Here is a 26924-nt window from a genome sequence, read left to right as displayed (position 1 = left end):
ACATAGTGCAACTAAATAAATAACAGTAAAAATAAAAGCACACTGTGGTGTGTGAGTATTGCTCCTATCAGAAGTGTTTATTATAGAGTCTGACAGCAGCAGGAAGGAAAGACCTTCTGTATCTCTCCTTCACACACCGAGGGTGGAGCAGTCTGCCACTGAAGCTGCTCTGCAGGGCTGACAGGGTGTCCTGCAGGGGGTGGGACTCATTGTCTAGCATGGATATCAGTTTTGCCAGGACCCTCCTGTCGCCCACCTCCTGCACTGAGTCCAGAGAGCAGCCCAGGACAGAGCTGGACTTCCTGATGACTCTGTCCAGCTTCTTCCTCTCCCTCTCAGTGATGCTGCTGTTCCAGCAGACCACACCGTACATGATGACCGATGCCACCACAGAGTCATAAAAGGTCTTCAGGAGTGCCCCTTTCACTCCAAAAGACCGCAGTCTCCTCAGCAGGTAGAGCCTGCTCTGGCCCTTCCTGTACAGTGCGTCTGTGTTGTGAGTCCAGTCCAGTTTGTTGTTGAGGTGAACACCCAGGTACTTGTAAGAGTCCACCTGCTCAATGTCCATTCCCTGGATGTTCACCGGTGAGGGGGGGGCTGAGTGTCGTCTGGGAAAGTCCACCACCATCTCCTTGGTTTGATCAGGAGGTGGTTTCGCTGACACCAGTCCACAAAGTTCTGCGTCAGTCCTCTGTACTCCGCGTCGTCGTCATCACTGATGAGACCAACAATCGCAGTGTCATCAGAGAACTTCTGCAGCACGCAGCCGTCAGTGTTGTGTCTGAAGTCTGACGTGTAGAGGGTGAAAAGGAAGGGGGCCAGGACAGTCCCCTGAGGGGCACCCGTGCTACAGGTAAGCAGGTCAGACACACAGTTCTGGGCTCTCACAAACTGTGGTCGGTTTGTGAGGTAGTCCGTGATCCACTCTGACAGCAGGTGGTCCACCCCTGTCTGCTCCAGTTTGTCCTTCAGGATCGCCGGCTGGATGGTGTTGAAAGCACTGGAAAAATCAAAGAAGGTGATTCTCACAGTGCTGCCGGGCTTCTCCAGGTGAGAAAGAGCTCGGTGTAGCAGGAAGGTGACAGCATCCTCCACTCCAACATTAGGCCTGTAGGCGAACTGCAGTGGATCCATGGAGGAGCCCACTGTGGAGCGGAGGTGTCTCAGGACCAGTCTCTCCAGTGTCTTCATGAGGTGGGATGTCAGAGCCACTGGTCTGTAGCTGCTGAGGTCTTTGGGGTGCGGTGTTTTAGGCACTGGTACCACACAGGAGGTCTTCCAGAGCTGTGGTACCACCCCCAGCTTGAGGCTCAGATTGAAGACGTGCTCCATAACTCCACACAGCTGGTCTGCGCAGGACTTAAGGAGCCTGGAGCTAATGGCATCTGGTCCAGCTGCCTTCCTTGTCTTTGTCTTCCTGAGTTCTGTTCTCACCTGAGCTGCTGTGAAGGACAGGGGTGGGGGTGGGGGATGAGTGTCTCTGTGTGGGTGTGAAGTGGTTTGATGTTGTGATAAGCTAAGAGTGTGGGGGGCTGTGGGAGAGGAACAAAGGCCAGGAGTATTAATTGGCTAAACAGTGCAGCAGTTGGGTTTTTTATTTAAAATAAACTTCTGAAGGAAGTAATAAAAACTGTGTATGTTATTAGATACTCTGACTTTATGGTGATAGTGATCCACTCAAGTGATATGTGGTGGCAGGGACAAAAATAATTACACAACATTCCCAACAAGAGGACAGTGTAATATCCCAAGATATAAAACACATTTCGGGCAGTCTGCCTTTACCTATAAGGCCATTAGCTGGTGGAATAAACTCCCCGACCATTTGTTGAGCCAAAATGATTTTATTATTTTCTCGAGAGAAGCAAAATCTTGGTTTTTAGAAAACCAGCATTGTACACACTAATATTATTATTATTATTTTAATATTGCTAGTACCTGTGTACTTTTTATTAACTATTGTATTGTGTATGCCTAAGTTTATTGAACATGTACACTTAGGCATACACTTACACTTTACTGTATAGTATATAAGTTGGTGAATGATTATTATGACTATTTAAACTGCCTTCTGATGTGTTATGCCATTGTATAGAGGTGTTTTAGCTGTTTTTATGTATATACATACAGATGTTCTTAATCTCCCCTTATGATTATAAGCAAGATGTCTGATGTTAATAAAATGTATGATGTGGTTGTTGTAGCAGGACTACAGATGGAAATTAGCTTGTGAGCTACAATCTGGTACAAGCATCTCTGTTCTTTTGAGCTTAATGTTACTGTACATTGTTCCAATAAAATAAACTCAAACTCAAACTAAATATATATACTGTATATACTGTATGGTCAGTGCTTGTCTTCAAGCTATATATACTTTGTATTGTTCAATTAATGCACAAAGCTAGTGGGAGAAGGTAGTCCCTTTCCACCCTAAGCCTATTTTTAAGGCATCAGCTTAAATATGGCATGCCCAAAATGAATACAGTATATCTCAGCAACCACAAGGTGTATTTGAATACTGTATTTGAATAAAGGGAACACCTTTAGAATTGCTCAGATCTCATTAGTTTGTAAGCGAAAAAATTCACACTTACAATAAATATTTCCTTAAAATTAGGCAGTTGCAGCACTAAAGTTATAAAGCTGTAGCTAAGCTAACCAGAGGTTTCTCTACTACAGCATCGTGCTACAAGTCTGACAAGCTACCATCCTTCTATCCATCATCTGAACCCACCTTGTCCTGCAGTGCAGGGTCACAGGGGGCTGAAGTCTATCCCAACTATCTACAGGTGAGAGTCAGGGTACACCCTGGACAGGTCACCAGTCCATCACAGGGCAACACACAACAAACAACCATTCACACTCACACCTATGGGCAATTTAGAGTGACCAATTGACCTAACAAGCACATCTTTAACATGTGGGAAGAAGACGGAGTAAACCCACGCAGGCACAGGAAGAACGTCCAAACTCCAGAAAGCTACCAAAGTACGGTAAATAATTTATATGGTATAAATATGGTAAAATGTACCAGTCCGCTCCTTTCAGAGGAAACTTGAGTTGTTCAAGGAAGACCTGCAGTGCAGGGACAAGTTCAGGGACACAGAGTTGTGTCTTCTTTTGTTGACTTTATTGATAAGCCATTTCTCATCACAGATGTCACAGGGTTCTCAAAGGAAGTCACACAGCACTTTAAATGGGTAAATGCTGGGCCTATCCAGATGCAATTGGTTGATCTCCAAGCAGATGTGACCCTGAAAGAGCTGTTTGCTAGAACTAACCCTTCCACTTTCTGGCTCCAAATGGTCTCAGAGACATCTTTTCAGGAGCTAAGGAAAGTAGCCCTATACATATTGATTCTGTTTGTCTCTGCATACAACTGCGAGGCAGCTTTTTCCACAATGAACATAATCAAGACAAAATATCATTCCAGGCTCACCAATGAGCATGTCCACATATGTATGAGAATGGCCCTGACTCCATTCAAGCTCAGGTTTAAATTCTGGCAGGACAAGCCAAAGCTCAGCTCAGCTCACTGAGCAGAAAAGTGGGGGAGTGGGAGTAGGAATTGTATTTAATTTCCCTTATTGTGAACTGCAGCCCTACTTTTGTTTAGTTAATGAGAGGACATACAGTATGTTCACTTCTATGTTACCTGACAAAAAAGGGTGGAGTGGAATCATACTGAATTAATTTGAATTAATTTGATTTGACAGTCAAGTATTGATTCCATACAGATATTGATACAACTACTAGGGTACTTAAAGGGTAGGGTACTTACACCAAGGGCTGGTGCATACGAAGCTTCTGCTTGGTACACGCCAGCCCTTGGTGTCCTTCATGTGCCACATCTATCACTCTGGATCTGAGTGAAACAGGAACAACCAAGCGATCTGTGCCCCTCATGACAAGGGAGTTATCCACAGCCAGTTAATATCTCACATTGAAGTATGGGGCTAGTTCAGGTGTTACATTATGCATTTATGCATTTATCTGACACCTCACTTGCGTCAGTTTAGGGCATACGTCACAGGCTGCAGTGACAGAGCAGAGACACAGCTTGCAAAGACTACTGAAAGACAGCAGCAACTATGTCTGGAAAGCCTGGAAAGACAGTCAGCTGTCACATTTAATTTGCCTGGACGATATGTGACATCATATGCAAAACAAAGCAGTCTAGCTGACCATCTGGCGATTCTCATGCCAGCGCAACCAGTCCCTTTGGATGTGAGGAGAGATGTAAGTGCTTGGTGGTGAGTCCGAAGCATGAAGCGGCGTCCCCACAGATAGGTTCTCCACCTCTCTACTGCCCAAACACATGCAAGAGCTTCACGTTCAATAGTAGAATACTTTCTTTCGGCAGGGGAAAGAGTCCTGGAAGCGAAAGCAACCATTCTTTCTGTGTTGTCTGGGTGACGCTAGGTGAGTACAGCCCCCAGCCCGTAGGCAGAAGCATCAGTGGTTTGACAGGTTTGACACAGCTCTCAGTGGTTCTCCACTGAGCAGGAGGTGGTTACATGCTTTATACCTTAAAAGTGTCCTTCAACTCTTCAACTTCCACCAGGCATAGTGTGAGACATTGTGGCTGCAAACAATAACCCTCTATGAGTGTGATGCAGGTGCAGTTTTTCTCTATCACAGACACACAAGTAGTGAGATTAGCTCTAACAAGGCAGTATACAAGGCACAAGCAATATGATTCAGTATTTTTCCACCACAATTCCTCCCTTTTGATTATTCTTAATCAATCAAACATGAACAAACAAATATGTAAAGAAGAAGAAAAAAAATGAGTACATATGGGCATGATAATAAAAAGGATACTAAATCAAAATAATAAGATATATACTGAAATGAATAATAAAAAAAGATAAAACAAGCAACACATAGTCCATCAGCAGTAATGTTCCCATAAAAACAGGTTTAACATCACATTGTCATAAAGTGTGTTGGTGAAAACAAAAAAAATAAAAATAGTTCAGGCACATGTTTTTGTGAGGGACAGTCCTCTGTTGTAAAGCTAAGCAAAACACAAAAAAAAACCTGAATGGGAAACAGATTTATCTATAGTCCTAACAATTAAAGACCATGCACGCAAGGTATGACACAACATCCACAGAGACCAAACACAACTACACTTATCACCAGACCAGTTAGCAGTGTCATCACAGTTTTCCACTTACCAAACACAGAGTCAAACCATCCAAATACATATCTACACCAGAATTTTCAGCTCGTTCTTCACACAGAGAACGCAAACCTTCCAGTGCTTGGATTACAGCGCCATCTGGGGCAGTGTTGTTAAGGATGAAGATGCAACACTGGTCACGAAACAGAGTCGAATCGAAACTGCCTCTGGGAGCACTGCGAAGAGTCCTATGGGGAACAAGCAAGTCGAAAGGATTTTGGGCTATGTGAGCTTCAAACACAAACATTACATGAGCACAAGTGCCCAACCAATTAAATGGCAGTTTTTGATAAATCCACAGAACACGACCACACACCCAGAAAACATCAGGCACTACAGTTTGATTTTGGACCGTGCAATTGAAAATCACCTGGCTAAAGCATCTGGGATCATATGGGCAGTACCTGTTATTACAGTATGACATGTGTGTGCCACTGTACTTATATGGAGGTGGTGTTTTAGTGGTGCATGCTGGAGATTTTAAGTAGACAGCTCTTCCTGGCATGACTGTAACAATACATAAGGAAGAGGGCACATGACCTACGTTAGTCTTGGGGTACTTGTCATCAGTGCCTTCAGAAGACAAACAGGCGTTTCACTCACAAGGTGGGAGCAGAGTGTGAGTAGTTTCCATGACAGGCCTGATAATCAAACCAAATCCAGGGCACAATTAACATGAACACTATCAGGGCAAAAACACACAATGTTCCTTTCAAGCCACAGACCTGGCTGACAGAACGGATGCCATGGTCTGTTACGTTCCATGACCTAGATCAGGTGATTTAACTTCAGAAAAGACAGTAACACAATCAACAATATGAGAATTGAAAACAGAGGCAACTCAGTGTTGCTCGTGTATGTGTTTTCTCTGGAACATGTATGTGTATTCTTCAATGGTGCAACAAGAAGCGGCGCTTGGCTCGCACTTCCGTTGTGATGTCTTAATGCAGCCTCATTGACTTTGTCAATGAGTGAGAGGTCAGATATGGTGTGTGTGTTTGGTTGGGCAGGCATGGCTGTCACGTCGTCACCTGGGTTGGCAACTCTCCTGCAGTGACTGGCGTGTATCCAGGTAGACCTCTCAGCGACCTTTACTGCAGTGTAGGTTGTTAGCAGCACCTGAAACGGTCCCAGCCACTGATGATGTCGCCACGTCTTCCGGCTGAAGTTCTTGATCAGCACGTAGTCTCCTGGTTGAAGATCATGCAGAGGACCTTCAGCTCTTTGTCGTAGGGCCCCCTTCACCTGGCCTCTGATGTTATGAAGGGGAGTTTGTTAGAGAAACACAATATTTCAGCATAGTATCCTCACACAATGTCGTCTCCAAAGGTGGGCCTGGAGGTCCTACTCCTGTGTTGGGAGGAGCTGCAAAGCTCAAAAGGTGATAGGTTAACTCGCATGTGCACTCGCATTCTTATGTACATGAGAACCAGGGGCAGACGTTTAGGCCAGCTCAGACTAGTTTCTTGGCAACATTTTTTCAATTTGGCTTTTAGAGTCCCATTTTCACGTTCCACTGCTCCTCCTGATTGGTTGGGTGGTAAGAACAGTGTGTTTTCAGATCAGACTGGAGCTGCTCAGACAGTTGCGTTAGAGCATTCACAAAGTGGGTTTCATTATCTGATGAAAGCTTTTGTGGAATTCCCCAGCGTGGAATGATTTCAGTCAGTAGGGCCTTTGCCACTACTGATGCTGTAGCATGTTTAGCAGGGAAAGCTTCAACCCACTTAGCAAACATGTCAACCATCACTAGACAGTACTTTTTACCTTCACTTGGAGTGAGTTCAATGAAATCCATCATGACATGTTGAAATGGAGAATGTGCTGCAGAATGTATCAAAGGTTTTGCTTTACCTGCATCATGCACTTAGAACAGTAGTCTGCCGCATAGGTTGTAAAACCTTTTGTGAACCAGTGACATTGTACAGCTGCACACATCCCCCCCTTGACACATGGTCTAGCCCAGGGGTTCCCAAAGTTTTGATAGCTGAGGGCCAATTTATGAACCCGACACTGGACTGAGGGCCGCCAATGAAAAAAAATGAAAACAAGAAAAAAAAATTACAGTGTAATCATTTTAATGACCCAGTTGCATCTGTTTATTGGTCTGTATCCAGTAATGTGCAATAAACACATACGGGGCTGAACCTGAGAAACATTGTTATTCACAAAAAATCCCTGGTGATTAGAGCTGGGTGGTATGACCAAAATTCTATATCATGGTATTTTTATGTTATTATAACGGTTTCCGGTATTTGACGGGTTTTTTCCCCCTCATGCATGACGTGTTAACTGCATTGATTGTGAGAAGAATTACTGCAGTATAGTGGTTGCCCTATTCCACAGTCATCAGAACTGTACAAAAAAATCCACATTAGTATTACATGTAATACAGCAGGGCTGTGGGTTATTATTTAATATCCAGTAGTATCGTAAATTACTTGAGGCTTTTTCCTCAGTTACGATTAAAGAACGATCATTTTTATTGTTTTCAAAATAATTACAAATAATTGGGGGGGGGGGGGGATAAAGTTGTACTCAGCTTCACTCGTGGCTTCGAGACTAGATGAAGGAGGCGGAGTGACGTGACAGAAGCCTGTTAAATACTCCACGAGGACAGAGAAATCTGTTCGTGCTGCTGAGGTGGCAGAAATAAGAGCAAGATCCATTTGGACCGGACTTTTCATACTTCATGAGAAACAAGGGTGCAGAACTGCTCATACGGAGCGCACGCAGCGCCACACACACATACAGGTTTTGCCGCTATTTCGCTGCTAATCATCGGCAGAGGCAGCAGTTCAGGTGAACATGTATGAAGGGGAGATATTTAGGAAAACAGGCAAAGCCATGAAATACCAAACAGTAGCAGCGTCTCCAAAAGTCTCCAAAACCTGTTTGTGTGTGACCGCGATGTGCGCTGAGAGCCGTGTGAAAAGTTTTACACACGTTCCTGCTTCAGAACGTCCCCTGTCCATTCTCACCGACAACTCTACTAATACCTGTGCTCTGATCCATGCGTGATCAGCGGTGAAACAATTTACTACTGCGCTGAGTTCCGGACATTTTAGGTGATTTAAAATTCATATCATAACACAAATTCATATAATTCATTGTGGGCCGCCATAAATTTTTCTGCGGGCCGCCATTGGCCCACATTGAGAACCTATGGTCTAGCCCATGGGTCAACTTGGCAGAAGCTGGAAACAGTGATTTAGGAAGACAAGGTTTAGAATCAGGACCATACCAAACACCGTCAAGCACAAGCACACTGAGACCAACGTTTGCGTTCAGTGGGAGTAGACAGAGATAAGAGGTCAGAAAGAGAAGGAGGGTGGAGAAGAAGAAAAGGAAGCAAGGAGACAGTGGTTGGTTAGAGGGAGTGAAGCAGCAGCCTTTGCGGCTGCGTCAGCACGTGTGTTACCAAGGGAGACAGAGTCCCCGGAAGACATGTGTGCCATGAACTTACAGACAGCACTCTGTGAGGGGAGGGTGACAGCTTCCAACAGGTCTGTAACAAGAGTGTGGTTAAGTATAGGTTTGCCATCAGACTTTCTATGTCTCCAAAGAGCTGCAAAATCATGAACAACACCAAATGCATAGCAAGAGTCAGTGTAGATTGTTACTGAATGTGAGTCCAATGTACATGCTCTGGTCAAGGCCACTAGCTCTGCTGCCTGGGCTGAGTAATGAGAGGGGAGAGGAGATGATTCCACCACTGTGTGATCATCCACTACAGCATAGCCAGCATGCGCACATCTGGTGTGTTGATCCCTGAAAGCAGAACCATCAACATAAAACACAAAGTCAGGATTAAGGAGAGGACAGTCAGACACATCTGTACGAGGAGAACAAACATATTGCAGTTCAGACAAACAACAGTGAGGTTCACCATCCTCGGGAAGAGGAAGTAGAGTTGCTGGATTCAAGTCCCAAAAGTACCGTATGATAACGGAGCCACCGTGCTGCAGAGAGATGTGAAGACATTTGTTCCTGTAAGATGGCAGCGACAGAATGAGGAACATGCAAGGACAAAGGTGTATATCCAACAATGAAGAAGCTGCTTTATACTCACAGTTTTGTGAGTGTTCACAATGGCTGCCACTCGATCAGGTGAGAGTGTCTTGACCTGAGGAGTAAGAACATGACCAAGAAATGCAACTTCCTGTTTTACAAACTGAAGTTTGCTCAAAGATGCTTTGTGGCCTTCTGCAGCTAAGTGGCACAAAGGTTTTACAGAGTCTCTCTCTTACACTGCTCCTTAGTAGGAGAAGCTATCAGAAGGTCATCCACATATTCTAACAAAGCTGTTCCAGGTGAGAGTGTGAGTGAAGATAAGACGTCGCAAGAGCTTCACAGAAGAGGGTGGGGCTGCATGTGAGGCCCTGACAGAGACGAGTCCATGTGTATCTTTTTCCCTCGAACTGAAAAGCAAACCAGAACCGTGAATCAGGGTGAACTGGAACAGAAAAGAAAGCATTAGCCAGGTCTACAACTGAAAAGAACTGAGTTTCAGGTGGAATTTGACCTAAAATGGTGTATGGGATAGGAACATTTGGAGTTGGAGCAACAATGGCTGAATTTACTGCCTGCAGGTCTTGTACAAAGCAACATTCAGTGGGTTGTCCTTTTAGTCTAATCTTTTTCACTGGAAAGATGGGCGTCTGAACAGGTGAATCATCACAAGGAACAATAATGCCAGCTGACAACAAAGGTGAAACAGGTGTAATACCTTCAATGGCCTTTTTTCTCAGTGGATACTGGCGCTGTTGAGGTCTGTAATCAGATTTGGCAATAATCTGTACAGGTGGACAGTTTTTGATGAGACCTACATCATGTTTACTTGTTGACCATAAAGTAGGAGGCACCTGAGACAAGAGCGGATATATCTGCTCTGGAGTCAGTGTAACAAACTAGTGACTGGCACCGAGCGCAGGCAATGGCATCTGGCTGAAAAGGGAAACAGCTAAAGCTGGATCCATACTCCGCGAGACAAAGAGCGGAGAACGCGCTCCACGGGTGGTAAGAGATACAAAAAAAAGGTCTTTTCCGCACTGAGGTACCATACTCCGCGAGACGCGTGTGTGCAGAACTCCTCATACGGCCCGCCCACTAAACTATAAGGAAAGACTGTACTGAGTTTTTTAACACACCACAAGGACTTGTGCCATGGCAAGAGGGCATTATACAGAGAAGGTGCCTGCAACAGCGTGAGATGTCCGGCGATGAGTTGTGAAAATGCGACATTAAAAGTAACAATAGCAAAGATTCAGTGTTTGCGCCTTTATGACCACATTTGCACATCTACTGTGTTCCAATGTGCCTGCGATACTTCAAACTGTCCGGTGATGAGCTGTGAAGATGCGACATTAAAAGTAACAATAGCAAAGATATACAGACATTGTTAACGAGCCTATTATGCCCGGGTATGTAGGAGTATATAGAATGGTAATAACAGTCACCATCTGGTATGTGTGAACGGCTGTCTGGAGTTATTGGTGACAAATCACCCTGACTTGCCTTTCTTTCTTTCTTTTATTGCTCGTCATGCAAACCAGTATGGTCTTATCTAAATCTGTTGAATCAGTGCTGTTTATACACCTATATACCTGGAGAGGCACTTGTGCTTCTCCACTTTCATCACGCCCACAATAAATTCCGACCAATCACAGCATGGTTGCCGCACAGCCTTGAAAGACAAAGTTCGGCCCGGACCCTGTGCACAGGAGTGCGGATCAGCGGGCGGTCAGAGACAAAAAATGACGTCATTTTGTGGGCGTAACGTCTGCAGGGGGGGAAAATGTCTTTGTCTCGCGGAGTATGGATCCAGCTTAAGTGTCAATCGACTTGGAGTAAAACACCTGTGATTTCAGTTAGGAGGGGGACTAGTCACAGGCACGTGCAGGTCTTTTCATGAACGCGCCTACATCCTGCCATGTAACAGAGTGAGGCTTGGCCAGAGAGATATGAGGCACAGAGTCAGTTACATGATAGAATCTTTTCTGAGTGTCTGTGAGTGAGACAAAAATATCACAGTAGTCATCATTAAAGTAGATGTCAGTCAAAGTCAAACAGTCGTCATTTCTCTGTAAAAATCAGTCTCAAAGTCAGAGTCAGGTCCATGTGACACATAGGCAGTGCAATGCAAATTGTCTGTACTCATTGCGTCAGAGTCAGGGTTACAAAATTACAATGCTGTTTGCAGCAAAGCAGTGGATGTCTGCAGATTCATCCACCACTGATAAGCATGGAACATTTACATCATTCTTTACTGCTTGGAAGGAGGAGTCAGCATGGGAAACCTTCAGCCTTTGGTGTAGGAGTCAAGGAAACACAGAATTTACACATCAAATCTCTGCCTAGGAGATTTACTGGGCATATGGAAGAAACCAAAAAGGAATGCTTAGTAGACACTGTTTCCTCTCCATGTGTCCAGGTTGCAACAGCTCTTCTTTGCAAAGTGAAAAAGGCATGTGTGTGATGTGTGTGTGTCTCTACATCACCCTCTGAAGCTGGTGTTAGTCAGTCCGAGGCAAGTGAGGTAACAGGGCGGTGAAACTCCTTGTTTCCGCGGTTGTAGGCCTGTGGGCAGTCTCTGGACCAGTGTCCTAACAGGCCACATCGAAAGCATTGATCTGGGCCATATTGATCAGTTCCATGTCCTCTGCCACCTCCTCCTCTTCTTCCTCTCCCTCTCCGGCTGTAATCTCTGCCCCTTTGTGATGCTGGAAATCCTCCAAGCTGGGCCATGGTGAGGTTGGTGTGTAAAGCTGCCATTTCAGCTTTATCAGACTCCCTTTGTTTTTTCTCATTTACCTTTTGTTCCGCATGCTTAGCGTGTCTGAGGATTTCCTCGATGCGGTTTTGATCCCATCCACCCACCAGTGTGGTCTGCATGTAAGTGGACACAGGTTTCAACAGGCCCTCGGTTAACGCTATCTTCAGCACGCTTTCAAACAGTCCTTGTGGCTTGGCTTGTCCTGAATGAGAAGTGCAGACATCCAGAACACGGTGATAAAAATTTGTAACTGTCTCACCTTCTTTCTGTATGCAGTCTCTGATCCGACCCATTTTTCTCTCTTTTTTTTTCTTTTGTTGGGTAAATGAGGAGTGGTTGACCCCATTTTCATTTCTTAGCCACTAGCCACTTTACTGGCCAATGGCACACAGGACAAAGAGACAAGTGAATGAAACAAAAGATGAGATGGGTTTTTTTTTAACAATGGCATGAATCTTGGGGGGGGATGTGTAGGGGAAGAATCTGGCATTACACTCAGACAACACAATTATACAGTAGCTTTACATAAATATATTGGAAGTCAAATAAGACAACAGGTGTTATGGCAAGTCAAACGCCAAAAGCAGTATGGTTGATTGTGGAAGCCACAGATGATTGCTCTAATATAGTTTTGCTAGTATTTGTGACTGCAAGGACATCAGCAACATCTACAAAAATGACATTTGCTCTGGCCGAGGATGTCCAAAGAAAAAAGGAATACACAGTGATTATATACAAAAACCACTACATCACATTACACTGTTGCTGAGCAGATTGACCTCCCCTTGCCTCTGTGCTGGCCAACAATGAAAAGTTTTATGATGTCAATTAAATCCAAGATAAGTAGTTATCTTCGGAGTAAAGTCAAACCTTAGAAAAGAAGTTGCACTGAACTTTTGGCAAAGCAGTTGGGAAAAAAAGCTGCAAGCAGCATTGCGGGCCCTCGCGCACCTTGCGATCCGCAGGGCCATCACAGTTTCCTCTCCTATGCTCTCGTCTCCTATACTCTCCTGTCCTATGCTCTCCTCTCCTCTCATTTGCAGAGATGTACAACAAACACATGTTTACAACCAAACTTTCCTGCTACCAGTAGGTGGCGCTATGACCGTATCATCCTATTAGCATATATATCTGTTCAGACTTGGGTCCATAGCAGTAGTGTAAGATTTTGTCCACATTGCATAAAGTATATGGGTAGTACTGCATAAAATAGAGCCAGTTCCTTTGTAATGGCGAATGGTCAATTTTGAGGCCACGCCCCCACCACACGGTAATACTTTTGAAAGAGTTTTGGAATGCGTCTATTCCCTATGGTGTCCTGAGTGGACACAGTGATTTTCAGCTCAATTGAATGAAGTATGCGAGGCGTGAAAAGTTTTGTAGCAGGGTCACAAATAAGCAAAAAATGGCCACATAAGTCAAAATGGCGGACTTCCTGTTGGGTTTGGAGGGGGGGGTCCAAGAGGCTTTTTTGTGCGTCTTGAGGTGATACATATGTGTGCCAATTTTCATAATCCTGTGTCAAACCGACCAGAGGGGCTACGTGTTGGGGGCACTATAGAGCCATTTTTCTATGTGCATTTCAAAAGTCAGCAAATTTCAAAATTTTTCGGGCGAATGAATTTTTCTACCAAGTTTGGTGAGTTTTTGGGCATGTTAAGGCCCCCAAAAATGCGATCTCAGGGGGGGGAAAAAAAAAATTAAAGCTGCAAGCAGCATTGCAGGCCCTCGCGCACCTTGCGATCCGCGGGGCCATCGCAGTTTCCTCTCCTATACTCTCCTGTCCTATGCTCTCCTGTCTTCTCATTTCCAGAGACGTAGAACAAAAACATGTTAAAAAGACAAATTTCCTGCTGCCAGTAGGTGGCACTATGATGGTGGCTATATATTAGCATATATAGCTGTTCAGACTTGCGTCCATAGCAGTACTGTAAGATTTTGTCCACATTGCATAAAGTATGTTGGTGGTACTGCAGAAAATACAGTGTTTCTTTGTAATGGCAGGTGGTCAACTTTGAGGCCACGCCCCCACCACACTGTAACACTTTTGAAAGAGTTTTGGAATGCGTCTATTCCCTATGGTGTCCTGAGTGGACACAGTGAATTTCAGTTCAATTGGATGGAGTATGCAGGGCGTGAAAAGTTTTGTAGCAGGGTCACAAATAAGCAAGAAATGGTCACATAAGTCAAAATGGCAGACTTCCTGTTGGGTTTGGAGGGGGGGTCCAAGAGACTTTTTTGTGTGTCTTGGGGTGATACACATGTGTGCCAATTTTCATGATCCTGTGTCAAACTGGCCAGCGGGGCTACGCGTTAGGGCAAAAAATACAGGGAGTTCATTTGTAATGGCGAATGGTCAACTTTGAGGCCACGCCCCCACCACACCTTCAGACTTTTGTAAGAGTTTTGGAATGCGTCTATTCCCTATGGTGTCCTGAGTGGACACAGTGATTTTCAGCTTGATTGGATGAAGTATGCGAGGCGTGAAAAGTTTTGCAGCAGGGTCACAAATCGCCAAAAATTAACAGAAATTTCAAAATCGCGGACTTCCTGTTGGGTTTGGAGGGGGGGTTCAAGAGACTTTTTTGTGCATCATGGGGTGATACACACGTGTGCCAATTTTCATGACCCTACTCAAAACAGGCCACAGGGGCAGGCAGAAAAACCTATGAAAACACAACATTTTGTGTAGCCAGTAGGTGGCGCTCTGTCAAAGCCTCAATATTGTTGTATAGATGTGTTTAGGGTCAGACTCTGATCATACATGTGACATTTCGTACAGATCGGACAGAAAACGAAGAAGTTATAGAGACTTCCTGTTTCCTCTAAAATGGTCAAACTTTGAGGCCACGCCCCGGCCACACCGTCAGACTTTTGTAAGAGTTTTGGAATGCGTCTATTCCCTATGGTGTCCTGAGTGGACACGGCGACTTTCAGCTCAATTCGATAAACTATGCGAGGCGTGAAAAGTTTTGTAGCAGGGTCACACATCGCCACAAATGGCCACAAAAGGTAAAATGGCGGGCTTCCTGTTGGGTTTGGAGGGGGGGGTCCAAGAGACTTTTTTGTGCGTCTTGAGGTGATACACATGTGTGCCAATTTTCATAATCCTGTGTCAAACTGGCCAGAGGGGCTACGCGTTGGGGGCGCTATAGAGTCATTTTCCTATGTTCGTTTCAAACGTCAGCAAATTTCAAAATTTTTCAGCGAATGAATTTTTCCACCAAGTTTGGTGAGTTTTTGGGCATGTTAAGGCCCCCAAAAATGCGATCTTGGAGGGGAAAAAAAAAAATTAAAGCTGCAAGCAGCATTGCGGGCCCTCGCGCACCTTGCGATCCGCGGGGTCAGCGCAGTCTTCTCTCCTATGCTCTCGTCTCCTATGCTCTCCTGTCCTATGCTCTCCTCCTCTCATTTCCACAGATATACAACAAACACATGTTTACAACCAAACTTTCCTGCTACCAGTAGGTGGCGCTATGACCGTATCATCCTATTAGCATATATATCTGTTCAGACTCAGGTCCATAGCAGTACTGTAAGATTTTGTCCACATGGCATGAAGTATATGGGTAGTACTGCATAAAACACAGCGAGTTCCTTTGTAATGGGGAATGGTCAACTTTGAGGCCACTCCCCTGCCACATGGTAATACTTTTGAAAGAGTTTTGGAATGCATCTATTCCCTATGGTGTCCTGAGTAGACACAGTGAATTTCAGCTCAATTGCATGAAGTATGTGAGGCGTGAAAAGTTTTGAAGCAGGGTCAAAAAAAGGCAAAAAATTGCCACAAAAGTCAAAATGGCGGACTTCCTGTTGGGTTTGGAGGCGGGGTCCAAGAGACTTTTTTGTGCGTCTTGGGGTGATACACATGTGTGCTAATTTTCATGAACCTGTGTCAAACTGGCCAGCGGGGCTACACATTAGGGCAAAAAATACAGGGAGTTCCTTTGTAATGGCGAATGGTCAACTTTGAGGCCACGCCCCCACCACACCGTAAGACTTTTGTAAGAGTTTTGGAATGCTTCTATTCCCTGTGGTGTCCTGAGTGGACACAGTGAATTTCAGCTCAATTGCATGAAGTATGTGAGGCGTGAAAAGTTTTGAAGCAGGGTCAAAAATAGGCAAAAAATGGCCACAAAAGTCAAAATGGCGGACTTCCTGTTGGGTTTGGAGGGGGGGTCCAAGAGACTTTTTTGTGCGTCTTGGGGTGATACACATGTGTGCTAATTCTCATGATCCTGTGTCAAACTGGCCAGCGGGGCTACGCGTTAGGGCAATAAATACAGTGAGTTCCTTTGTAATGGCGAATGGTCAACTTTGAGGCCACGCCCCCGCCACACCGTCAGACTTTTGTAAGAGTTTTGGAATGCGTCTATTCCCTATGGTGTCCTGAGTGGACACAGTGAGTTTTAGGTCATTTGGATGAAGTATGCGAGGCGTGAAAAGTTTTGTAGCAGGGTCACAAATCGCCAAAAATTAACAGAAATTTCAAAATTGCGGACTTCCTGTTGGGTTTGGAGGGGGGGTCCAAGAGACTTTTTTGTGCATCTTGGGGTGATACACATGTGTACCAATTTTCATGACCCTACTCAAAACAGGCCAGGGGGGCAGGCAGAAAAACCTATGAAAACACAACATTTTGTGTAGCCAGTAGGTGGCGCTCTGTCAAAGCCTCAATATTGTTGTATAGATGTGTTTAGGGTCAGACTCTGATCATACATGTGACATTTCGTACAGATCGGACAGAAAACGAAGAAGTTATAGAGACTTTCTGTGTCCTCAGAAATGGTCAAACTTTGAGGCCACGCCCCGGCCACACCGTCAGACTTTTGTAAGAGTTTTGGAATGCGTCTATTCCCTGTGGTGTCCTGAGTGGACACGGCGAATTTCAGCTCAATCCGTTGAAGTATGCGAGGCGTGAAAAGTTTGGCAGCAGGGTCACACATCGCCAAAAATGGCCACAAACCTTCAAATGGCGGACTTCCTGTTGGGTTTGGAGGGGGGGTCCAAGAGACTTTTTTGTGCGTCTTGAGGTGATACATATGTGTGCCAATTTTCATAATCCTGTGTCAAACCGGCCAGAGGGGCTACGCGTTGGGGGCGCTATAGAGCCATTTTTATATGTGCATTTCAAAAGTCAGCAAATTTCAAAATTTTTCGGGCGAATGAATTTTTCTACCAAGTTTGGTGAGTTTTTGGGCATGTTAAGGCCTCCAAAAATGCGATCTCGGAGGGGGAAAAAAAAAAAAAAAAAAAAAAAATTAAAGCTGCAAGCAGCATTGCGGGCCCTCGCGCACCTTGCGATCCGCGGGGCTATCGCTGTCTTCTCTCCTATGCTCTTGTCTCCCATACTCTCCTGTGCTATGCCCTCCTCTCCTCTCATTTGCAGAGATGTACAACAAACACATGTTTACAACCACACTTTCCTGCTACCAGTAGGTGGCGCTATGACCGTATCATCCTATTAGCATATATATGTGTTCAGACTCGGGTCCATGGCAGTACTGTAAGATTTTGGCCACATTGCATGAAGTATATGGGTAGTACTGCATAAAACACAGCGAGTTCCTTTGTAATGGCGAACGGTCAACTTTGAGGCCACTCCCCCGCCACACGGTAATACTTTTGAAAGAGTTTTGGAATGCGTCTATTCCCTATGGTGTCCTGAGTGGACACAGTGAATTTCAGCTCAATTGCATGAAGTTTGTGATGCGTGAAAAGTTTTGAAGCAGGGTCACAAATAGGCAAAAAATGGCCACAAAAGTCAAAATGGCGGACTTCCTGTTGGGTTTGGAGGGGGGGTCCAAGAGACTTTTTTGTGCGTCTTGGGGTGATACACATGTGTGCCAATTTTCATGATCCTGTGTCAAACTGGCCAGCGGGGCTACGCGTTAGGGCAATAAATACAGGGAGTTCATTTGTAATGGCGAATGGTCAACTTTGAGGCCACACCCCCACCACACCGTAATACTTTTGTAAGAGTTTTGGAATGCGTCTATTCTGTATCGTGTCCTGAGTGGACACAGTGATTTTCAGCTTGATTGGATGAAGTATGCGAGGCGTGAAAAGTTTTGTAGCAGGGTCACAAATCGCCACAAATTAACAGACATTTCAAAATGGCGGACTTCCTGTTGGGTTTGGAGGGGGGGTCCAAGAGACTTTTTTGTGCGTCTTGGGGTGATAAACATGTGTGCCAATTTTCGTGACCCTACTCAAAACAGGCCACAGGGGCAGGCAGAAAAACCTATGAAAACACAACATTTTGTGTAGCCAGTAGGTGGCGCTCTGTCAAAGCCTCAATATTGTTGTATAGATGTGTTTAGGGTCAGACTCTGATGATACATGTGACATTTCGTACAGATCGGACAGAAAACGAAGAAGTTATAGAGACTTTCTGTGTCCTCAGAAATGGTCAAACTTTGAGGCAACGCCCCGGCCACACCGTCAGACTTTTGTAAGAGTTTTGGAATGCGTCTATTCCCTATGGTGTCCTGAGTGGACACGGCGAATTTCAGCTCAATCCGATGACGTATGCGAGGCGTGAAAAGTTTGGCAGCAGGGTCACACATCGCCAAAAATGGCCACAAACCTTCAAATGGCGGACTTCCTGTTGGGTTTGGAGGGGGGGTCCAAGAGACTTTTTTGTGCGTCTTGAGGTGATACATATGTGTGCCAATTTTCATAATCCTGTGTCAAACCGGCCAGAGGGGCTACGCGTTGGGGGCGCTATAGAGCCATTTTTATATGTGCATTTCAAAAGTCAGCAAATTTCAAAATTTTTTGGGCGAATGAATTTTTCTACCAAGTTTGGTGAGTTTTTGGGCATGTTAAGGCCCCCAAAAATGCGATCTAAGGGGGGGAAAGAAAAAAAAAAAAAAAAAAAAAAATTAAAGCTGCAAGCAGCATTGCGGGCCCTCGCGCACCTTGCGATCCGCGGGGTCATCGCAGTCTTCTCTCCTATGCTCTCGTCTCTTATACTCTCCTGTCCTATGCTCTCCTCCTCTCATTTCCACAGATATACAACAAACACATGTTTACAACCAAACTTTCCTGCTACCAGTAGGTGGCGCTATGACCGTATCATCCCATTAGCATATATATTTGTTCAGACTCGGGTCCATAGCAGTACTGTAAGATTTTGTCCACATTGCATGAAGTATATGGGTAGTACTACATAGAATAGAGCGAGTTCCTTTATAATGGCGAACGGTCAACTTTGAGGCCACTCCCCCGCCACACGGTAATACTTTTGAAAGAGTTTTGGAATGCATCTATTCCCTATGGTGTCCTGAGTAGACACAGTGAATTTCAGCTCAATTGCATGAAGTATGTGAGGCGTGAAAAGTTTTGAAGCAGGGTCAAAAATAGGCAAACAATTGCCACAAAAGTCAAAATGGCGGACTTCCTATTGGGTTTGGAGGCGGGGTCCAAGAGACTTTTTTGTGCGTCTTGGGGTGATACACATGTGTGCTAATTTTCATGAACCTGTGTCAAACTGGCCAGCGGGGCTACACATTAGGGCAAAAAATACAGGGAGTTCCTTTGTAATGGCGAATGGTCAACTTTGAGGCCACGCCCCCACCACACCGTAAGACTTTTGTAAGAGTTTTGGAATGCGTCTATTCCCTGTGGTGTCCTGAGTGGACACAGTGAATTTCAGCTCAATTGCATGAAGTATGTGAGGCGTGAAAAGTTTTGAAGCAGGGTCACAAATAGGCAAAAAATGGCCACAAAAGTCAAAATGGTGGACTTCCTGTTGGGTTTGGAGGGGGGGTCCAAGAAAATTTTTTGTGCGTCTTGGGGTGATACACATGTGTGCTAATTCTCATGATCCTGTGTCAAACTGGCCAGCGGGGCTATGCATTAGGGCAATAAATACAGTGAGTTCCTTTGTAATGGCGAATGGTCAACTTTGAGGCCACGCCCCCGCCACACCGTCAGACTTTTGTAAGAGTTTTTGAATGCGTCCATTCCCTATGGTGTCCTGAGTGGACACAGTGAGTTTTAGCTCATTTGGATGAAGTATGCGAGGCGTGAAAAGTTTTGTAGGAGGGTCACAAATCGCCAAAAATTAACAGAAATTTCAAAGTTGCGGACTTCCTGTTGGGTTTGGAGGGGGGGTCCAAGAGACTTTTTTGTGCATCTTGGGGTGATACACATGTGTACCAATTTTCATGACCCTACTCAAAACAGGCCAGGGGGGCAGGCAGAAAAACCTATGAAAACACAACATTTTGTGTAGCCAGTAGGTGGCGCTCTGTCAAAGCCTCAATATTGTTGTATAGATGTGTTTAGGGTCAAACTCTGATCATACATGTGACATTTCGTACAGATCGGACAGAAAACGAAGAAGTTATAGAGACTTTCTGTGTCCTCAGAAATGGTCAAACTTTGAGGCCACGCCCCCACCACACCGTCAGACTTTTGTAAGAGTTTTGGAATGCGTCTATTCCCTATGGTGTCCTGAGTGGACACGGCAAATTTCAGCTCAATCCGATGACGTATGCGAGGCGTGAAAAGTTTGGCAGCAGGGTCACACATCGCCAAAAATGGCCACAAACCTTCAAATGGCGGACTTCCTGTTGGGTTTGGAGGGGGGGTCCAAGAGACTTTTTTGTGCGTCTTGAGGTGATACATATGTGTGCCAATTTTCATAATCCTGTGTCAAACCGGCCAGAGGGGCTACGCGTTGGGGGCGCTATAGAGCCATTTTTATATGTGTATTTCAAAAGTCAGCAAATTTCAAAATTTTTCGGGCGAATGAATTTTTCTACCAAGTTTGGTGAGTTTTTGGGCATGTTAAGGCCCCCAAAAATGCGATCTTAGGGGGGGAAGGAAAAAAAAAAAATGAAAAATAATCCTAAGGGTTTCAATAGGGCTCTTGCACCATTCGGTGCTCGGGCCCTAATAATAATCCTAAGGGTTTCAATAGGGCTCTTGCACCATTCGGTGCTCGGGCCCTAAATAATAATCCTAAGGGTTTCAATAGGGCTCTTGCACCATTCGGTGCTCGGGCCCTAATAATCCTAAGGGTTTCAATAGGGCTCTTGCACCATTCGGTGCTCGGGCCCTAATAATAATCCTAAGGGTTTCAATAGGGCTCTTGCACCATTCGGTGCTCGGGCCCTAATTAAAGCTGCAAGCAGCATTGCGGGCCCTCGCGCACCTTGCGATCCGCGGGGTCATCGCAGTCTTCTCTCCTATGCTCTTGTCTCCTATACTCTCCTGTCCTATGCTCTCCTCTTATTTCCACAGAGATACAACGAACAATTCAATTCAGTTCAGTTTTATTTATATAGCGCATATTACAATCAGACATTGTCTCAAAGCGCTTCACAGGAACCCCCCTAAGAGCACTGTGGCAAGGAAAAACTCCCTTTAAGAGGAAGAAACCTTGAGCAGGACCCGTCGACTTAAGGGGGAACCAGTCCTGCTGCTAGTCAGAGAGGATGAGGGAGAGAGAGAGAGAGAGAGACAGAGAGGATGAAGGAGAAAGAGAGAGAGGGAGAGAGGAGCAAACATGATACAAACATGATACAGTACAGAGCAAACATGACAGCAAGATGAAACAGTGATTATATTGCAATAGATATCTATATATATCGTCGGTCCATAAGTAGGAATAGTAATTTGATAGTAAAGATGAGCAGCAGGGGCTAGTGAAGTCGATGAGCACAGGAGAGACTGCAGGTCAGTATGCAGGTCTTGAGACCTGCAAAGAGAGAGAGCGAGAGCGAGGCACAGAACTACAAGGAAGACAGTTAACACAGATTATGAGACGATATTACCCAGTATGATCCAGACTAAGGAGAGTGGAGGAGAGGTCAGAGGGTGTTCAGAGGATCGTGTTTGTGCCCCCCGACAACGTAGAGCAAGAGAGACTTCACGGGCCGGACTGCAGGTCATCATCCAGGTCTTGAGACCAGTGTGAGCCAGACTAAGGAGAGAAAAGGAGAGGTTAGAGGGTGAGAGGGAAACTGCTCAGTGGATCATGTTTGTGCCCCCCGACAACGTAGGCCTAGAGCAGCATAGCTGTGCTACACACTAGGTCTAAGGCTAACTGTACGCCTTACTAAACAGAAAAGTTTTAAGTCTAGTCTTAAAGGTGGAGGCAGTGTCTGCCTCTCGGACCCAGATTGGTAACTGGTTCCATAATAGCGGTGCCTGATAGCTGAAAGCTCGTCCTCCCATTCTACTTCTATGAATCCTAGGAACTACTAGTAAACCTGCACTCAGAGATCTGAGTGTCCTATTAGGAACATATGGTACAATCAGGTCCTGCAGATACAATGGAGCAAGTCCATGAAGAGCCTTGTAGGTTAGAAGAAGGATCTTGAAGTGTATTCTTGAGTCCACTGGGAGCCAGTGAAGAGACGCTAGGACAGGAGAGATATGATCCCTTTGGCTGCTTCCTGTCAGAACTCTAGCTGCTGCGTTCTGGATCAGCTGCAGACTGTTGATGGAGTAATGTGGACATCCTGACAATAAAGAGTTGCAGTAGTCCAGTCTTGAAGTGACAAAAGCATGGATGAGCTTTTCAGCATCACTCTGAGAGAGGATGCTCCTGATCTTAGTAATATTACGCAGGTGAAAGAAAGCGGTCCTGGAGACCTGCTTAATATGAGAGACAAACGACATGTCTTGATCAAAGATAACTCCAAGGTTCCTCACAGTCGTACTGGAGGCCAGAGTAATTCCATCCAGGGAGAAAGTATTATCTGATAAACTAGTTCTGAGATGTTTCGGTCCAAAAACAATGACCTCAGTCTTGTCCGAGTTTAATAGTAAAAAGTTGGAGGACATCCAGTCCTTTATGTCCTTTAGATACGCCTGTAGTCTGACTAGCGGCTCCGTTTCTTCAGGCTTCATGGATAAATACAGCTGGGTATCATCAGCATAACAATGAAAGTTTATGCCGTGCTTCTGGATGATGTTTCCTAGAGGGAGCATGTAGAGGGTGAACAGGATCGGTCCGAGCACAGAACCCTGTGGAACACCGTGGTTAACCCTTGTACCTGTGGAAGACACATCGTTAGTGTGAACAAAATGAAATCTGTCAGATAAATATGATTTAAACCAGCGCAGTGCTGTTCCTGTAATCCTGATCTCGTGTTCCAATCTGTGTAGCAGGATGCGATGGTCTACGGTGTCGAAGGCAGCACTGAGATCCAGTAGAACGAGTACAGAGACGAGACCCCGGTCCGATGCCATGAGGAGGTCATTGGTGACTTTAAGCAGTGCCGTTTCTGTGCTGTGATGGGCTCTGAAACCAGACTGGAAAGCATCAAACAGACTGTTACTACACAGGTGGTCGTTTAGCTGACTTACAACAGCTCTTTCAAGTAGTTTGGAGATAAAGGTGAGGTTGGAGATCGGTCTGTAGTTTCCTAAGACGTCCGGGTCCAGTGAAGGTTTTTTAAGTATCGGAATGATCACAGCAGTTTTAAAAGCCTGTGGTACATATCCTGTTTCCAGAGACAAGTTGATCTGTCCTAATATAGAGTCTCCGATCAGAGGAATAGCATCCTTGAGGAGCTGTGAAGGGATCGGATCCAGAAGACAGGTAGTAGGTTTAGACTTGCTGATGCTGGTGGTCAGCTCAGGGAGGCCGATGGGCGCGAAGCAGTCCAGAGTTAGATCAGGATCCATTTCCAGAAGTGGCGGTGTATCCTCAGCGGTCACAGAGAGATTGTGGTTGATTTGTCCTCTAATAGTGGTGATTTTATCAGTGAAGAAGCTCATGAAGTCTTCACTACTAAGAGCTGCAGGAATGCGAGGCTCCACAGAGCTGTGGCTCTTTGTCAGCCTGGCCACGGCGTTAAAGAGAAAGCGCGGGTTGTTCTTGTTTTCTTCTATTAGTGATGAATAGTAGGCTGTCCTGGCTTTACGAAGGGCCTTCTTATACGTCAGCAGACTGTCTCTCCAGATCCTCCGGGAGTCATCTGATTTAGAGGACTGCCACATCCTCTCCATCCTACGTGTAATCCGTTTCAGTGATCGGATGTTTGAGTTGTACCACGGAGCTAGCCTCTTCTGGTTTGTAGTTTTCTTCTTCTTCAGTGGAGCAATCCTGTTTAAGACTGAGTGTAGTGTGTCTGCAGTGTTGTTGACAAAGTGGTCCAGCTCTGCAGGAGTAACATTTAAGTTGGTACCCATGTTTACAACCAAACTTTCCTGCTACCAGTAGGTGGCGCTATGACCGTATCATCCTATTAGCATATATATCTGTTCAGACTCGGGTCCATAGCAGTACTGTAAGATTTTGTCCACATTGCATAAAGTATATGGGTAGTACTGCATAAAACACAGCGAGTTCCTTTGTAATGGCGAACGGTCAACTTTGAGGCCACTCCCCCGCCACACGGTAATACTTTTGAAAGAGTTTTGGAATGCATCTATTCCCTATGGTGTCCTGAGTAGACACAGTGAATTTCAGCTCAATTGCATGAAGTATGTGAGGCGTGAAAAGTTTTGAAGCAGGGTCAAAAATAGGCAAAAAATTGCCACAAAAGTCAAAATGGCGGACTTCCTGTTGGGTTTGGAGGCGGGGTCCAAGAGACTTTTTTGTGCGTCTTGGGGTGATAGACATGTGTGCTAATTTTCATGAACCTGTGTCAAACTGGCCAGCAGGGCTACACATTAGGGCAAAAAATACAGGGAGTTCCTTTGTAGTGGCGAATGGTCAACTTTGAGGCCACGCCCCCACCACACCGTAAGACTTTTGTAAGAGTTTTGGAATGCGTCTATTCCCTGTGGTGTCCTGAGTGGACATAGTGAATTTCAGCTCAATTGCATGAAGTATGTGAGGCGTGAAAAGTTTTGAAGCAGGGTCAAAAATAGGCAAAAAATGGCCACAAAAGTCAAAATGGCGGACTTCCTGTTGGGTTTGGAGGCGGGGTCCAAGAGACTTTTTTGTGCGTCTTGGGGTGATACACATTTGTGCTAATTTTCATGAACCTGTGTCAAACTGGCCAGCGGGGCTACGCGTTAGGGCAAAAAATACAGGGAGTTCCTTTGTAATGGCGAATGGTCAACTTTGAGGCCACGCCCCCACCACACCGTCAGACTTTTGTAAGAGTTTTGGAATGCGTCTATTCCCTATGGTGTCCTGAGTGGACACAGTGATTTTCAGCTTGATTGGATGAAGTATGCGAGGCGTGAAAAGTTTTGTAGCAGGGTCACAAATCGCCAAAAATTAACAGAAATTTCAAAATCGCGGACTTCCTGTTGGGTTTGGAGGAGGGGTCCAAGAGACTTTTTTGTGCATCTTGGGGTGATACACATGTGTGCCAATTTTCGTGACCCTACTCAAAACAGGCCAGGGGGGCAGGCAGAAAAACCTATGAAAACACAACATTTTGTGTAGCCAGTAGGTGGCGCTCTGTCAAAGCCTCAATATTGTTGTATAGATGTGTTTAGGGTCAGACTCTGATCATACATGTGACATTTCGTACAGATCGGACAGAAAACGAAGAAGTTATAGAGACTTTCTGTGTCCTCAGAAATGGTCAAACTTTGAGGCCACGCCCCGGCCACACCGTAAGACTTTTGTAAGAGTTTTGGAATGCGTCTATTCCCTATGGTGTCCTGAGTGGACACGGCGAATTTCAGCTCAATCCGTTGAAGTATGCGAGGCGTGAAAAGTTTGGCAGCAGGGTCACACATCGCCAAAAATGGCCACAAACCTTCAAATGGCGGACTTCCTGTTGGGTTTGGAGGGGGGGTCCAAGAGACTTTTTTGTGCGTCTTGAGGTGATACATATGTGTGCCAATTTTCATAATCCTGTGTCAAACCGGCCAGAGGGGCTACGCGTTGGGGGCGCTATAGAGCCATTTTTATATGTGCATTTCAAAAGTCAGCAAATTTCAAAATTTTTCGGGCGAATGAATTTTTCTACCAAGTTTGGTGAGTTTTTGGGCATGTTAAGGCCTCCAAAAATGCGATCTCGGAGGGGGAAAAAAAAAAAAAATAAAGCTGCAAGCAGCATTGCGGGCCCTCGCGCACCTTGCGATCCGCGGGGTCATCGCAGTCTTCTCTCTTATGCTCTTGTCTCCTATACTCTCCTGTGCTATGCTCTCCTCCTCTCATTTCCACAGATATACAACAAACACATGTTTACAACCAAACTTTCCTGCTACCAGTAGGTGGCGCTATGACCGTATCATCCTATTAGCATATATATCTGTTTAGACTCGGCTCCATGGCAGTACTGTAAGATTTTGTCCACGTTGCATAAAGTATATGGGTAGTACTGCATAAAACACAGCGAGTTCCTTTGTAATGGCGAACGGTCAACTTTGAGGCCACTCCCCCACCACACGGTAATACTTTTGAAAGAGTTTTGGAATGCGTCTATTCCCTATGGTGTCCCGAGTGGACACAGTGATTTCAGCTCAATTGCATGAAGTATGCGAGGCATGAAAAGTTTGATAGCAGGGTCAGAAATACGGTAAAAAATTACAAAAAAAATCAAAATGGTGGACTTCCTGTTGGGTTTGGAGGGGGGGTCCAAGAGACTTTTTTGTGCGTCTTGGGGTGATACACATGTGTGCTAATTCTCATGATCCTGTGTCAAACTGGCCAGCGGGGCTACGCGTTAGGGCAATAAATACAGTGAGTTCCTTTGTAATGGCGAATGGTCAACTTTGAGGCCACGCCCCCGCCACACGGTAATACTTTTGTAAGAGTTTTGGAATGCGTCTATTCTGTATCGTGTCCTGAGTGGACACAGTGATTTTCAGCTTGATTGGATGAAGTATGCGAGGCGTGAAAAGTTTTGTAGCAGGGTCACAAATCGCCACAAATTAACAGAAATTTCAAAATGGCGGACTTCCTGTTGGGTTTGGAGGGGGGTCCAAGAGACTTTTTTGTGCATCTTGGGGTGATACACATGTGTACCAATTTTCATGACCCTACTCAAACAGGCCAGGGGGGCAGGCAGAAAAACCTATGAAAACACA

The sequence above is a fragment of the Parambassis ranga genome, chromosome 19, assembly GCF_900634625.1.
Source record: "Parambassis ranga chromosome 19, fParRan2.1, whole genome shotgun sequence".
Taxonomy (NCBI): domain Eukaryota; kingdom Metazoa; phylum Chordata; class Actinopteri; family Ambassidae; genus Parambassis; species Parambassis ranga.
The sequence above is the reverse complement of the archived record's forward strand: the minus strand, read 5'-3'. Positions refer to the sequence as shown.